The sequence below is a fragment of the Camelus dromedarius genome, chromosome 15 (assembly GCF_036321535.1).
Source record: "Camelus dromedarius isolate mCamDro1 chromosome 15, mCamDro1.pat, whole genome shotgun sequence".
Classification (NCBI taxonomy): Eukaryota; Metazoa; Chordata; class Mammalia; order Artiodactyla; family Camelidae; genus Camelus; species Camelus dromedarius.
Window position 1 is genome coordinate 29861518 of NC_087450.1, and position 16414 is coordinate 29877931.

General features: G+C 47.5%; 1 protein-coding gene and 1 long non-coding RNA gene across 2 annotated transcripts in view; one reads left to right on the plus strand and one right to left on the minus strand.

Moving 5' to 3' along the window:
- LOC116157476 (uncharacterized) overlaps nucleotides 1-16414 on the minus strand; it is a 124650-nt gene that overhangs the window by 91809 nt on the left and 16427 nt on the right. The gene's annotated exons all lie outside the window — the stretch shown is intronic.
- Nucleotides 1-16414, plus strand: part of KCNK12 (potassium two pore domain channel subfamily K member 12) — a 44615-nt gene that overhangs the window by 1537 nt on the left and 26664 nt on the right. The window lies entirely within an intron of this gene.

Here is a 16414-nt window from a genome sequence, read left to right on the forward strand (position 1 = left end):
CTTTTACCCTGAGGAAGGTGACCACTTTCCGCAGAATAATCCCTAGATCTCCTTCTCACTTTTTTCCTGCAGTCTACACCACGTCCTCCGGAAAGAAAAGCCTATTAGACTTGGAGAATAGGACCTCAGCCGTTCTTGTTCTGAGCCTCTCTTGCTTTTCTCCCCTTACTCCCTCCACCCTTCTGCAACTTCCCCTCCAATTTCTTGACCTCTCTTCTTTGTTACTTTGCTGTCTTTTCCAATCATGAACCCATTAGAGCTTATGATTTTGCAACCATACAAAAAATGCTGTGTATATATTCTTTGAAGCCCCCCACTCTTCCTTTCAGTCCTCTAAGCCTCTCCTGTAGAGATTCTGGAGCCACCACTGCTCCCCACTCCCCCCCTTCTTCTTATCCTCTCATCAACTTTTCCCATCCTCCCCTCCTTTTCCTGGGCCCTGGGAGTCATATGAAACAGACCTCCTCCCCAGTTGCTGTATAGAGTGCAGAATAAACACAATGTTTTCACTTTGGCAAGACTTTGTGTGTGTCCCATCCACTCCTGAGTCCCAGGGTGGAAGAAGGCACTTGGCTGGTGGTACCTCTCATCACCCCAAGGCACTGTCTCTTGGTAGTAGTTTTGGAGGAGCAGGCTGGATTCACTGGGCTGAGAAGTGAGGGATTTCATAGACATACCTTCATTGGGTAGGTTCTGGGCTGGTTTGGTGTGCCAGCTTAAAGACAGGGGCATGGACTAACTGACCAGTATAAGCCATTGCAGATGGCGGCTGGGAGGCAGAGAGAAAGATTGCATCCACGTGCAGAATATGAGCAGCTAGCTCTCTGAGAGTATATGTATAGTCTACGAAAGGGCTTCCGTTCAATGATTTTTCATGTGTCATGTTTGATCTGATGACTTTAAATAGAAAAAGCAAATATGGCCCAGGTCCAAAGCACACACAAATTGGATAAAAATAACCTTTAAAAGCTATATCATGTTGTTATGGTGATTGAAGATATAAAATGACCCCCTTAAAAAAATCCCCTTTTAAGAGCTGCATCAAGTTGCTATAGCAACTGAACGGTTATTTTTTTTAAGTGCTTTAAAAGTACTAAAGATGCTAAGTCCTGGAAAATGACATCATACATTCATAGCTCATTATTGATTTGTGCTCTTCCTCTTGTAAACACACCCTTTTGCTCTCTTCCACCTAGAGGCACACCTGTGCATATATTGGGCAGTCACAGCATTTCTTTCCCAGTGGCATGTTCTGGCTTTGGCTTCCTAAAGGAACCCACAAACTAAAAGGAAAGGTGATAGCAGTGTCCTCTTCCCCATCACGGCACGAGTGCATCCAAATGGGGCCTCATTCCAGTGACCTGTGGTCTCTGTGCATCTTTGATAAACTCCCATCAATGTCTTCATTCACTGTCCAGCCACAGCTTTTAAAGCTTTTCTTAGCTCTTTGCACAAAATCAAGTCAGAGTGTTGGCAAATTGCCCTAAGCCCAACCTTTTAATCTCCTGGCAGAATTGGCCATTCTTCAGTCAAGCAGAAAGGAACTATGTTCTCTTTTCTTTTCTTTTCTTTTCTTTTTTATATGTTCTCTTTCTTGATTTGTGTTTTGGGATGTAGGCAAGCAGTGTCAGAGGGCTACCCTGAAGCTTGTGGCTATATTACAAATGACCCAGCACATTGTTTCCAAAATCTGCTGCAGGGAGACGTGTATCTTCGAGAGGAGCTGCACTCAGGGATGAGAACCAGCCCATGGACAGCTCAGCACTGAACTGCTCTTTGCAGGGGTGCCAGGAGAGCCACATGAGAAGCAGTGTCTTTGTCAGTTATCCACCTGCTGTCGTGGTGTGGGGCAGTGGTTCAAATTGGTCACTTCTGTCAGTCAGAAAGGTTCTGCTGAATCCTGAAGTAGCCTGATGTTTATTTCAGCCTTCTTTGCAAAATGTATGTGAGTAAGATTTAAGTAAAGACCTACATACGTCAGTTTCTCTTCTGTTTATAGAGTTCCTTCCCCTCAAATGCCCTGAGTCTTCAGAGACAATTATTATTATTACTGGTGCTTTTATGGATTCAGCAGCTCAGGGAGCCAAAACTGAGTCCAAAATGGGCAGTCAGGATTCTCTATCTGCCACCTCACTCAGCAAAGAGGAAAATTAGCATGCACTCAGTTTTATTTGATCAGAGATTATCATAGTGGGCATGGTACATGCAGCAATGTGGACATTTTTGTGTGTTGTACAGACCCAGCTAAATGATTTATCTGGGCTTTATTCATTCATCCCATAAATATGATATATTGTGTTTATCAGGCCCGGGTGCTATATTTTGAAAGGTTAAAGGTTATTCTACAAGGCAAAGGTGAAGCATATTCCAATATGGGCAGTTGGATTGCAGTGTTCATAGGTACATCTTGGCTAGCCTCACTAATGAGGATTGGAACAAGGAGGGGTCCTTTGGTTCAATCCCATGTGGTGCAGTCTTAAGGGAACTGTCTCAGGTCATAGTTAATTGCATGTTCAGCTGGGTCCAGAATCTAAGTTTCACAGTGTTTATTCTACGAATTTCATTCATATAATTCATGGGCACATTCTTGTTTGAGACAGAAGTATTTAATAATAGGTATGTGTGTGTCCGACACCACAGCAGGGCTGTGGAGGAGGACTGGTCTGTTGGTCAGGCCAACAACTGATTAAAACAAAGTTTTCCAGAGAAAACTTGAAGGATCAGACAAATCTTAGAAGTCAGACAGCATAGAAGCATCTAGCAAGTCTTAGACAGCTGGGAAGACAAGAGCCAGTCCTAAGAAAATCAGAGACAGGAGTGCTAGCAAGTAGAAGACATTTGGGTAAACTCCAGTCCAAGGACAGAAGCCAGTTACTCTCTGTCTTCTTTTGCATCTATGTGTGTATATGTGTATGTGTGTATGTGTGTGTAGGGGAGGGTAAGGGGCAGGACTGGGCCTTCAGCTAGAGGTAGCCATAGAACAAAAGTTCAGTTGTGGCTGTGTGTACTTAGATGAAACATCATGATGAGGTGGAATATTTGTCCTGACATTTGAACAGGGCCCCATATCCAGAGCTAGGTAATTTGCAACTATGTAGACATACAGGTGTGTCCACATGACACAGATCCAGGGGGAGGATTTGCCAGTGATTGTTCAGGCTGAATAGAAAGTCAGTCTGAATAGCTCAAGCAAAATGAAAATCTACTTTGTGGTCTAAATTATTCATACTGATTGCTTACACTGAACTGAAATCCTGGGCAATTATTATTTCTCCCATTTATGCTATGTGACATATTTCCAAGGGGTTGAAATCAAGTTTCTGTTAATGTAAATGCATCCATTTATTCATTCCTCCAGTTAACAAAATCCAAGACAAGCATAACTCATAACCATGTATGTGTGGCCTTTGGCATGTTGTTATCTGCCTCTCCTGTAATTCCATGAATTCCTGAAGACAGTGGCTTGTGTTCTTTTAGTACTAAACAGTATTCTTGGAGGCAGTCTCTAGCTCAGATATTCAAACAATCCAAAGAGTATTAATCTATCATTTCACATCCTAAAGGATGCTTTATTGGCTTACTTTGAAAAGATTAAAAGGAAACTCGCTACTGGGTTTTAATTATGCAACTGCTGTCAGACTTACACATAGGGAGGAACATATTTAAAAGTCTTTCTCAAATGGCAGCTTGATATAAACAGAAATATTTTTCCTTCCTTTTATTAGGTTTTCTGGCAGCATATTTTAGCTAAAAAGCTAAAACCATGCCGCTATAGACGGGATGGTGTAGGTATAAGAGATGTCACTTTTGGCACTGCATAATTTAGCTTGCTACTTTCAGAATTAAGCATATTTAATTATTCAACTGCAAGATTAGTAACAAGTCCTAACTTTTTTCTTCTTTTTTAACATGGATTTTAAAAAACTTTTTTGCTTCAGAGGAAACTAAGACATTAGAAGACCGAAATGTCACTAGCACATTTATATTCGGTTTTCTTTTGACATGTATGTAATCCAGCTGAAGGTGGCTCGGATAACAGGAGTGAAATACGTTACCCAGAAGGAGAGGAGCATGCTTCCTCGCTTATTCCTCTCATCAGGTATTTTTTATTGGAAGATGATGGCATGACAACTCTGAAGGACATTTAGGGGGGAAAATCCATCATTAGATGGAGAGCAAGGAAATGTATTCTCATTCACTGCTCTGTCCTCAACACCCAGCACTGGACCCAGTAAACTCTCAATAATTATAATAACTCATAATACTCTGCCCTTACACAACTGTTTTCATTTTTGCAAGTTCCCCTGCAGTTCTCTGTCATATCTTTTGTAGGTTAAAAAAAAAAAAAAGGAACAAATTGACAAGTGCTGAGCTGCTTTTGATAACATTATATCATCAGTGTTGTTTCCATATTGCCACATACCTTCACATATTCATTTTAGTAGGTGCATAATATTCTATCTAATCGATGTTCTGTAATTTGCTACCCCGATTGCTGGGTAGCTGGGTGTGGTTCCCAGTTTGGGGGGCTATTTTGAGTAATGCCACAGTGCTTATCTTTATGCAGATGACCTTGTCTTTCTGCAGTATCTCCTTGGGTTGAATTCCTATGGGTGAAATTGCTAGTCAGTGGACACTGCCATCTTTACGGCTCTTGTGGCCAGCCCCTTTGTAGTGAAGGACTGTCTGGTCTCTCCTAAGATGAGCCTACAACCTCTACAAAACCTAGAAGAGACTGGACAGTTACCCAGCTAATTGCACCAGGGAAACAGGCCACAGGTTCACTTGGTTTTCTCCAGGATTGCACTCAGTCCTAGGGGCTAAGCTGCCCCCAGAACGAGGCTGTGGCTTCAGCGCCTTCAGCCTCCCTTGCTTTAAAGAGAGCCACTTCCCTTGGGAAATTTTGGGTGAGTGGAGAAGGGCAGGAAGGGAAACAGGAACAGCTGCCCGGCCATCAAAGACAGAGAGCAGGTACCTGGACCCTCTTCCCTCCTGTCCCCTGCACTCCCAGGGATGACTGCCACCACTCCTGGGCCAAGCCAGCTGAGGGAGAGCATTCTTCCCTTTGGTCTTGACTGTGCCCAAGGACCCCAGCCTGGATTGGCCCAGAATTGTGTCACATGGAACAGAGAACTATCTCTAGAGCATTCCAGCTGGATAGCACCTTAAAAATCCTCCAGAACTTTCCCCAAGCATTTAGACCATTTTGTCAACCAAAGCCAACAAGCAGCCCATTACAGAAAACAGACAGCAGCCCAGCTGCTCTAATTTGGGGTAGGGGCCGGCCCATCAGGCCTCTTCTTGGATGTCATGCACTCGCCGAATGCTTCTCTGAGGAGCCCTAGAGCTCCTCAAGACCAACCTGAAGAGGGCTAACTTAGCCTTGATCCTCATTTTACATAGGTTCAGAGAGGGAGAGAGGTTGTCCAAGGTTGCACAAGTCAGAGGGGCATTTGCCGAGAGCTGGAGCTGACCCAGGACCTGCCTGTGTGGATTCTGAGGTACTTGAGCTTTCACTGCCTTGGAAGAGTTTCCTGAATACTACTGAATCTTCACACACACACACACACACACCCCAAATGACACGACAAGTACAGAACCAGATCCAGCCATGGCTCTTCTGAGCAGGTATCAGGCTTCCCAGAAGGGGTGAAAGTTAAGCAGTGCATCAAGGACAAAGGGGAGTAGCTTGGAGAGAGGAGCGGCAAAGTAAGTCAAGTGCCTTGGAGGGTTCCTCCAGGGTGAAGCTCCTGCTCCATCTGAAGGTGGTGGTGGAGCCTTGGGTCCATGTTTAAAGGTGGGGCTCAGTGCCAACTACAGTGGGACTCTCTGCACCCTTGCATGGTGACCTCAGGTTCAGAGGAGCTGAGACAATGCAAAGAGCCACTGTGTTCCTGTGCTCAGCCCCAGCCTTGGTCTTCCCCAGTCTCCTGCCCGCCCCCCTTGTTTCTGCCCAGCTCCACTGACCTTCCCAGGATCCCGGGCTCGGCTAATGGCTGCAAGTAAAAAAAAACCAGAGTGTGGGGGGCCTGGGCTAAGGTGGGCTCACTGGGCAGATTCAGCCTCTGATCTCACTTGGGGTCAGTGACAGGATTTTTATGAAGAGAAGGTTGGAGGGACAGAGGGTCTTGAGGCTATTAGAACAATGGACTTCCCATGGGCTGAGAAAGTACAGGGCAGGTGCTGGTAGAGAAAGTATGAGAATCGAAGCCCCTTGGCCCTCACCCCAAGCCAGCTCTGGGCCCCAGAAAGTTCTGTCCTGAGCCAGGCCATTCCCTTGCCAATCGCCAGGTCTAGTTCTTCCTCAGGGGAACTTAGGCCCCTTCCAGCAGTCAACGGCTGCATCCAGAAGGATGTTCTGGACCCCATCTGTGTCACCTCCTCCCTGGGCTCGGGCAACCCCAGCTCAAGGCTAAGCACCCAGCTCACTAGCAGGTCAGTGGGGACGGGTGTGCCTGGGCCCCATGAAGGGTTGAGCTCTGGGGAACTCGCTCTGTCTGCTTCCCCCAGATCCCAGAGGACTCATCCCCAGCTGACCCCAGGATGGAGCTTCCAGAATCCTGTCATTTCAAGTTTTCCAGTGTCTGGATACAATGTCATTATACTCACAGTAACAGAGACTGTGGACCAGGAAGGCAGGAAAGCACAGAGAAGTGCTTCTCAAACTATAAAGTGCATGTGAATCACCAGGCTCTTGTCAAAATGCAGTAGGTCTATGTGGGACCTGAGACTATATTCCTCACAGGCTCCCATTGAGGTTCCCAGAATGCACTGGGACTAGCAAGGGTGTAGAGAAGCAGTGGCAAGTCAGGGACTTGCAGCCTGGACCCCCTCTGTGGCTCACTGGCTGCACTGCTGAGGGCAGGACACATCACCATGCGGAGCCTCAGTGCCTCCATTCCTAATAGCAAGGAGTGCCGGCGGTCACTTGATTCCCTTCCAGCTCTGATGTTCTCATATCTGGGAAGGCTATTTGCTCATATCCACTGGTGTAGTTTAGTGTAGACTAAAGGCACCAACTCTGCAAACTGGGCTCTGGTCCCAATTCTGCCACTTACAAGCCATGTGCGCCTGGTGAACAGCTGTACCTCTTCCTACCTTGGTTTCCTCCTCTGTAAAGTGAGGATGACAGCATTTCCTGCCCCATGGGTGATTTCAAGGATTGAGTGAGCTAATGTATGTGTGCAGTGCCTGGCAAGCCCTCGGAAAGCATCAGCTCCTCAGGACTGTGCAAGCCTCGTGGGCAAGCCCTGTGCTGCCTCCCCGTGTGGGGGGAAACTGAGGCACAGTTCATCCCCAACCCACTACTCTTGTGTATAGCTCTCTAGGTTTCAGCGCTCCCTGCAGGGTAACATTGGCTACTGTCTCCAGGGCGTGTTGTTGTCCTATGCTGTTATATAGCTGGCCTGGAAGGGTGTTTTTAAAAATGCATTTTCTTTGGTTCCTCAACTAGAATGTATTAATAATTTCTCATGTGTATGCTCTTTAATCTTTTTAAATAACTTGTTTGGTGAGTGACTGAGTGACGGTTTACACCAGTGTCCCCTGGTGCCACACCCCTTCCCACCCTCCTGGTTTAGTGGGCTGGGGCCTCTTGGCAGTGCTTGGGCTTAGGGGAAGGTCATGGAGCTGAGACCAGCAGAGAAGCCAGATGTGGCTGAGACCTGGCCTTGCCACACTTCTCTGAGGTGGATCTGGTTGTTGGGACTGTGAGTGGAGGTGGCCAGAGGATGGAACTGAGGCAAACAGCCCCACTGCCCATGGAAGCCAGGGTGGTGCTCCAGGCCCCCAGGCCCAAATCTCACTTTATACCCTTCTCTCTGGGGCTACTACAGCTCCCCTGATGGGTGGAGAAAACATTCCCAGTCCTAGGGCAAGACAGGGGAGTCTGCAGGCCTGCCACCATCTCCCCTGTCCAGATTCCACCATGCCAGCAGCCAGGACCTTTGTTATGGGGAGCAAGAGGAGTAACTGAAGCATCACTGGTCTCATTGATTGTCACCCCCAACACACATGTGTTGTGCTTGTCTGTTTACTGTGTTTTTACCCATGTTTACTCAAGAACCTCCCCCAAACCTAGGACAGCAAAGAGGATGCTATTATCCAATTTGACAGATGATGAGACAGGCTCAGAGAGGTTAAGCGACTTGCCTGGGGTTGCACAGCAAGGGAGTCAATGGCAGGATAGAGGATTCGTGGCTCCTGACTGCACAGCACTCTCTGCTGCACCTGAGCCATGCTCGACCACAGAAGGGGCAGAGTTAAAGCCTAGTCTGGCATCTGCCGGGTTGTGGGAGCAGAGGAGGCAAAAATGAGGAGGGGTCAGCAAGGGCTCAAATCCAGTTTAGGGATTTGGATTTGGCTGTGCTGTGCTCCTGGTAGCCCCAGTGGCTACACTGAGCCAAGTGCTGCCTGCTTTCCATCCTTCACATCCCTACGCCCTTTGTAAGGAAGGCTGCAGGCAGGCAAGGGACGTGCTTCATGCAGAGCTCACTAGAACTCTGGGAGCCATGTTAGTGGGAAATTTGGGGGCCCACTACACCAAGCTCCTGTCCAGAGAAAGGACCTCATGACCCAAGGGCCCTCAGCCTGGCACTTAGGATAGCAGCAGTGGACATGGAGAGGCGGGAACAGAAAAGCAAATAATCAGAAGGCCGGCACTTGGGCACACCAGCCAGGAAAGTCTGGGGACACAGCCAGCTTAGGACTGTCCAAGGTCATGTCCTGGAGGCAAATCTGCACAGACATTGAGGGAATGCATGAAACCAGGCACCTGCCAGTGCACTCCCATCTCTAGCCACACTTCTGGCCATCCCCTCTCTGCCCCAATCCCTCTCCCCACCTTCCTACAGCTCCAGGCACTTTCAGCCTCCAGGCCATCACTCATGCTGTTTTCTCCACCTGGAATGCTCTTCCCTTTCTCTCTGTTTTCCACCAAGTGAACTTGGCCTTCAAGGCACAGCTCAAACGAGGCCACTAGAACGAGACCTTCTTGGAGCCCCTGTTACTGCCCCCAGACATGTGGTCATCGTCTGTTTCTATGCCCATTACCCTGGCAATCATGCGAGCCTCTGTTGGGTGGAATAAGGTATGTCAAAAGCAGGCACAGGACCCAGCACCTAGTAGGTGTCCTTTCTCCTCCCTCCAGGTCAGAAGCAGTGCCCTAGTGGTGCTTGTCACTGCTACAGTTAATGACAATAATAGCCATATGGCAGCAGCCATGCATTGAATGGCTACTATGAAGTGGGCACTGTGTCTGGAGATGGAGATAATTAAAAAGCAAAGAGGTAGTTTCTGTAAATCATGGAGCTTAACACTTGGCACAGAGCAGGTGATTAATCAACGTATGTTGAATGGAAGGAATGAATCAATGAGTGTGAGTAACTGAAAACCTTGGACGGCTGGAAACAATAAAAAGGGAGTGGAAAAAGCTGGGCCCAGGCTGGGCTCCAGGAACCTCCCAACGCCTCCCTCTCCCTCCCCGCCCTGTGGAGTCAAGGGGACTGGCTGTGCACTGGCCCTTCTGCTGGGCCATTGGTTTAATGATCTCTCAGGAGCTGGCAGGTGTGCAGCAGCCAGCCGGCTCATTCTGGCTGGGGCTCCCCTGGCTGAGAGTGCTGTCTCCGTGGCTCTCTGAGTCAGCTAGGTCCTTGTCCTACCCTGCCTGGGGCCCGGCAGAATCACTGGAGTGAAACCAAATCAGACAATTCTGAGCCTCAGCCCCCAGTGCCCTAGGAATGGTGGGAAAAGGTCAGTCCTGAACAATGAGGTCAGGCTTCTGGTCCCAGCTCTCCCACTGACCCAAAGGCCCTATCTGGCCCTGGCCTGGGCCACAGCCCCTAGCCTCAAGGAAGCCCTGCTGAATTCCACTTCTGAGCCCAATAGTTCCACCTTCTCCATCACCTGCCTGTGGCACAAGCCTGAGAAACCAGATGTTGGTTCACCAATTGGACAGAAGTCGTATCAGTAACTAAATGGAATTCCACAAATCCAGAAAGCCACCCACCCAGCCTGAAATACTTGGGGAAGCTTTTAGTGGAATGGGGTGTCCCAGCATTCTGGAAAGTTACAGCTCAGATGAACACAAACCCAAATCACACTCCGCGTGACTTCTCCCTAATCCTTTCCAAATGGCCACAATCTCATTCCCTTGCTGCCAAGTGTTCTGAATTTTGAGCACCAGGACCTGCCAGAAATGCTGCAGGGACAGCCCAGGCCAGAGAGGGAAAGGAAAACACAAAACTCTGCCCACATTGAGTGGAACCGCATGGCCTGACCCTCCTAGCGCCCCAAAGCCTGTCTCTTCTGTTCTCTGTTCCATCTCCCAATGCCTGGCACTGGGCTTGGCACATGGGAGGGGCTCTATGAATATATGTGGAATGAATGTAAATTTGAATAATTGGCCATTTCCATGATTTTCAGCTCTACCTAGGCACCGGTTTAAGAAAAAGTAAAATATGAAAATCTCCACCTACAAATCAGATGATGATTCACCTTGTAAAAGAAAGCTTCAGTTTGCAAAGAGATTTACTCCAGGGCTTTTGTAAGTCACCAGGCACTCTAGTGCATTTAAAGTGAGATGCACCGTGCAACCAGGGTGTCAGGAACCTAGCAACTGCATCAAGTCCCCTTCACTGCCATTGCCACCTTCACACAAGCCTAAGGCAGCCCAGTCCCTAAAGTCAAGGGGCTTTGGTCAAATTAGTGAGCAATACACATGACCCAGTGAGTAATTCATAAGCGTGTATGACAAGAGCTGATGTGGGTGGTGCGCCCTTTACTGACTGGAGCCATCCAGCCAGCGGAGTGTGTGCTCAACGTTCGGAAAGTGCCTTATAAAGCTCTGCAATATGCATTGTTCAGCCAAGCAGGTGGGGACTATATGTGTCTCCATTTTAAGAATGAAGAAATCTGTATCACCTGTATCACCAAGAGACAGTTTGTAGTGTGATACATGGTTAGGGAGAGATGCTGAGGACCCTGGCCTGAGTGAGAATTTCAACTCTACCATTCATTAGTGGGGTTGCCAGGGACCGTCTCCTGCCCATTCCCTGAACAAGTCCAGCTCACTGCCTTCCTCTCCACCCATCTCCTGTCTTCCAGGCATGATCCAGCCAATACCTGGGCCTCACATTCCTTGACCATCTCATCCACAACAATGTTTTAATCCATCTCACTCCAGCAGGTACTTGGTTCTACCTGTGTCCTTGCTATGACCAGTAAACTGTATGATCTTCAAAGCTCTCACTTTCTGACCACCACCTCCCATCCTTCCAGCTCTCATCCTCTGTTGCCCCAATATAATATTCCTACCTCAAACCTGCAGTCTCCTTCTCTGATATTTCCTTCATCTTTTTTGGGTCCTCATTTCTTTTCTAATCCAGCTTAGATTCACTCCCTCTGTAAAGACCCTTAACTTCCTTGCCCCTCTATCACCCTGCATTGTGCCCCTGTCCTGACACTGCCACCATCAAAATGCCAGCTTTCCACCTATTCCTTACCTGCTCCCAAGCCACTAAATGTGGCTGGAGAAAATCATGCAGAGATGCTGACTGGTCCAACTTTAAATGAGTGACCCTGGGGACCAGCCGGACACTCCATGCTGGCAGACCTTCCTACCACCTTCCTACTGTGTCTGTTCACCACTTATCCTCCTCCCATACCCCTACTGTCTGCTCACACTTCACTGAGAAAATAAAAGTAATCAGACAGGGACTCTCTTATCTTTACAACCCCAAATCCATTTATCGTGTGGAGCTGCTTCTTCCTTATGACAGCAGATGGATCGTCCACTTGTAAATGTCTGCTTCACTGGGTCCCATCCCCTCTGACTTTCTCAAACACTTCGTTTCTGCCATTACCCACCCCATGCATTGTCAAGCTGTCTCCCATCAGTATGCAGGCTTGCTGTATTTTCTTTCTTCTTCATAGACGACTCCCTTGACCCCTGCATCGCTCTCCAGCTCCCTCCCCAATTCTCTGCTCCTCTTTACAGGAAAAGTTCTCAAAAGAACAGTCAACATCTCCCTTCCTCCACTAGATCCATGTCACTCAGGAGTCCATCCCATATTTCCACTGAATCTGCTCTTCAAAGATCCCCTGTGGCCTCCTTTCTGCAAATCCAAGGATGACCTCCCTGTCCTCATCTTACTCAGAATCCCAGCAATGTTTGACACCACTGGCCACTTCTCCTTGAAATCCTCTTTTCTCTTAGCTTCTGAAACACTACACTCTCCTTGAGTCTCATTGGCTGCTGTCCTATCTCCTTCGCTGAATCCCCTCCTCCATATGATCTCTCATTGTTGGAGGGATCCACACTCAGTCCTGAGACCTTTCTCCCTGGATTCTCTCTCCAGACAATGTCATCTCACCTGTAGGGGAGGAAAACTGTTTTCCTCTATCCTCTTAGGTTCTGTATCTGGGATTCTACAAATTAAAGCAGCAAAGGACAGATTAACATGGGAAAAGGCTTATTATATATGCATATGGAGGCCTTTATAGAAAAGAACTGAAGACCCAAAGAAGCAGTTAAGCCAGGGGCTTATATACCATTTTAACAAAGAGCACTAAATTGTGGAGAAGTGATAAGGCACAGGGGTTTGGGCTTCCAGGAATGGCAAATTGTGAAGAGGTAAATATATGGGGGAAACTAAGGGAAGATAAGGGTTATTTTAGTAAGGCTTGTTGTGCAGACTCTATCTTGTGCAATCTTGGGGTGAGAAGAGTGTCTCTGGTGATTAAGAGTTATTCTTCTCTTCCTGGTATAGTTGAGGAGTGGGGAGACACCTTCACAAAGGGAAATTTTTACTGTACATTTGGGCAGATAGGGGAATGGTAGATAGTTTTCCCTGTCTGCTGTTTCTCTATTGCCTCCAGCTCAGAATAATCCTTATGCCAAAGTTGCGTATCTTGAGGTGATGTTCTCTGACCCCCCCTCATACCCCATGGCTTTAAACTCTATCTATTTGCTGATGACTTCCAGATGAATAACCCCAGTCTTCCACATTATGCTTCAAGACCATGGGTCCAACAGCCTACTTGACATCTCCACGTGGATGTCTAGTATGTATCAAAATTTTAAAAGACCAAAATAGAACTCTTGAGTTCTGCTCTATTACAGTCCTTCTCACCTCAATAAATGGCACCATCACGAGGAGCTGTCCTAATTCCTCTTTCTCCCTAATCTTCCATATTCATCATCAAGTCCTCTCAGCTCAATCTGCAAAATACAATCCAATTCCATCCCCTCGTTTCTGTGCCTGTCACCACTGGTCTACTCTCATCACAACCATCATATGCTGCTGGGGCAACTAAATCAGACTCCTAACCAATTCTCCAGCTTCCTCTCTGCTATCTGACAACCTCTTCTCCACACAGAAGCCAAAGAGATCTTTGAAACTACACATCAGTCCAGTCCTTCCTGTGTTTGAAGCCCATCAGTGACTTCCCATTGTAGGAAATCCGACTCTTCACCATGACCTTCAGGCCCTGTGTGATCTGGCCCTGCCTCCTCTCAGCCTCACTGGTACTGCTCTCCTCTTTGCTTAACTCACTATAGCCAGACTGGACTCATGAGACCTCAGGGTATTTTCACCTGCTGTTCCTGCTCCTTGGAGCCCCAGTCCCTCTGTCTTAGCGTGGCTAACTTCTCAACCGCACTCAAGCCTCAGTGTCTAAAACTAAAATGCACCCCTCTGAGGAGCCTTCTCTAATCACCTGACTACAGTAGCGTCCCCCACTCACCCCAGCCCCTGCCATCACACTGCTGTCTTGTTAGCGCATGTACCACTTTCCTAAATCATCCACTTCCTATATTTGTTTACTTGTTTGTCACCTGACCTCTAGCCATTCCCTGCTCCATGAGAACAGGGGTCTTGTCCCTTCTCATCCACTGTTACATTCCCAAAGCCTAGCACAACACCTAGTGTTTGTCAAACAAATAAACAAACTTCCAAAGCTTCTGTTTTCACATCTATAAAATGGGAATAGAACAGTGCCAATCTCACATGGTTGTTGGGAGCACTATATGAGACCAGGCATGTAGGTGCTTCCTCTGGCTGTGGCATTTAATAAGGACTCTAATAGAGCTCGTGGTTTTACTAAGAAATTATCTGGCTGAGGTAATGCAGTCAGTGGCAAAGCTGGACCTCATGGCAAGGTCTCTGACCCCAGATCCTTTGCTCATTCCCATGTGTCTGATGCCACCTCTCAGGTGGCAGGGTAGGCTTGAGGGAGCAGTGTGAGGCCAGGACCAGCCTGGCTTGGGTATGTTAAGGAACAATGACAGGTAAAACTGCTTTAATAGGTTTAGGTCATGTTGGAGGGCCTTGAAAGCAGGGCAGAAACGCCTAGACTTGACATGGGGAACAATAAGGAGCCATTGCACGTTCTCGAGCAAGAGTGTAATGTGATGATGGGTGTTTGAGATGAGCATTCTGGCTGATTAGTCACTGTGTAGTTATGCCATTAAATCAGGCAATCTAGTTAGTCTAAATTGTCGGTCTCTAGACTGCCTGGAAACAACCAGATAATTGCAAAGTCCCTTGTTTTGGCTGTTCACTTTGAACATTTAAATCAGCCCACTACCAGCTGTCCCCTTCACTTTATGGGGAGCTTATGTGTCTCTATAGGTGGCAAATCCTTGAGGAATACATACTTAGTTTGTAATATTCATCTCTCAACTGCCACGTGCTTCCAGACTCATTCAAAAGGATTGCCAATGTATATTGTTTCTTCATGAGCTCTAAGTGGCTCATGATATGATAGTTCTAATTTTATTTTATAGCTATTGGTGTACACACTTTGAACAAAGAGCAGAATTTGGCACGTTCAACTTGGAAGCTGTGTACAAATCTTTCGCACAATGATGTCTGCCTCACTGGGTCGTGGGGAGGACCCTCATATGATAGGCCGAGGGTCAATAAACGCTTGTTAACTTGTTTATGAGACAGCCAGAGGATGCTGAATATTTGTATGCAGAGTGATTTGGGTGGAGGGAGTTAGGGATAGAGGCCAAGGATCCTGTGGCCTTTGGAAAGGAGAAGAGGAGGCGTGAGAGATGTTTTCAGGAGCCAAATGGCATGATCTAGTGGCCAGCATTCAGCATGACTCAATATGACCCCCACTAATCTTGGGTCTCACTCTCTTCCTCTCCCATTTCTTGACATCAAGGTCACACATGAAGATCCAGGCAAAGGGGCTGACTGTGGCCCTGGGGATCTCTACGATGCAGCCAGGGATTTGTGTGCATGTCTAACAGTGGGAGGAAGGGAGCACAGGATGCTGCAGCTGCACAGTGGGTGCGGAGTGCAGCCAGGCTGAGGCCGGAGGAGAAAGCCCCTCCTCCAAAGCTGGGTTCAGCAGGTCAGCCCTCCCCTCCCAGCTCAGAGACTGCTGAGGGCAGCCTCTGGTGCCATGCAGTGAGAAAGGCACCAGAGAATGAGGGCCTGAATGCAACAGAGGTTGGTGTGTAGCAACGACCTTAATTCATGGCTTCTTTGTCCCTAGAATCACTTTAACCGTCTTCTAAATCCCTGGTTTATATCTTTTTTTAAAATGTTTTTCCATAAAATTTCTTCTTTTATAGCTGTTTATGGCTGAAGGGTACCCTAGCTTCAGACTTGGAGCTGAGTACTCTAATTAATTCTATCCCAGTTCCTGGCCCTTCCCTCTCCCCTGGGCTGAGCACAGAGGAAAGAGCTGATGCAGACCCTACAGGGAGGGGTCCAGTTCTCTGTGTGATGTGATTAAATGAGCCAGCATCTGCAAGGCTCTTCTCCCTTGTAATTTTTCCAGGGTTTCCAACCCCAGAGTGGTGCCACTGTGGTGACACACATGGTATTTAGAGCGCCTCCCAGCCCCTCTGGGCTATACACTGGGAAGCCTGTGATTAAGAGTTATATTTTCAACCAATGGCTTGCCTTCCCTAGAACTGGTACCAAAATGTTTTATGCATTGAGTCCAGAACAAACTTAAGGTATGGATGCAGTATGTGTTTGTGTGTGTGTATGTGTGTTACTGATTTCACATTCTATACACAGCAGTGAACAAGGCTTCAAAGTCCCCACTATATGGAGCTAACATTCCTGTTGAGGGAGGCAGGCAACAAATAAACAAGTGTCAGACAGAGAAATGCTACAAAAAGGGTAACAGAATGGAGTGATAAAAGTGGGGGTGCTTTTCTTGACAGGGTGATCCAAAAGGGTCTCTGATGACATGACCCATGGGCAAAGACATGGAGTGAAGCAAGGGAGAAAGCCATGTGGTTACCTGGTGGAAGACTATTCCAGCAAGTGCCATGGTCCTTAAGCAGGAGCTTGCATGGTGTGTTGGAGGAGCAGCAAGGAGACCAATGTGGCTAGAATAGTGTTTGAAGGAGGGTCAAGTGGGAGAGTGTTAGAATGTGAAGTCAGAC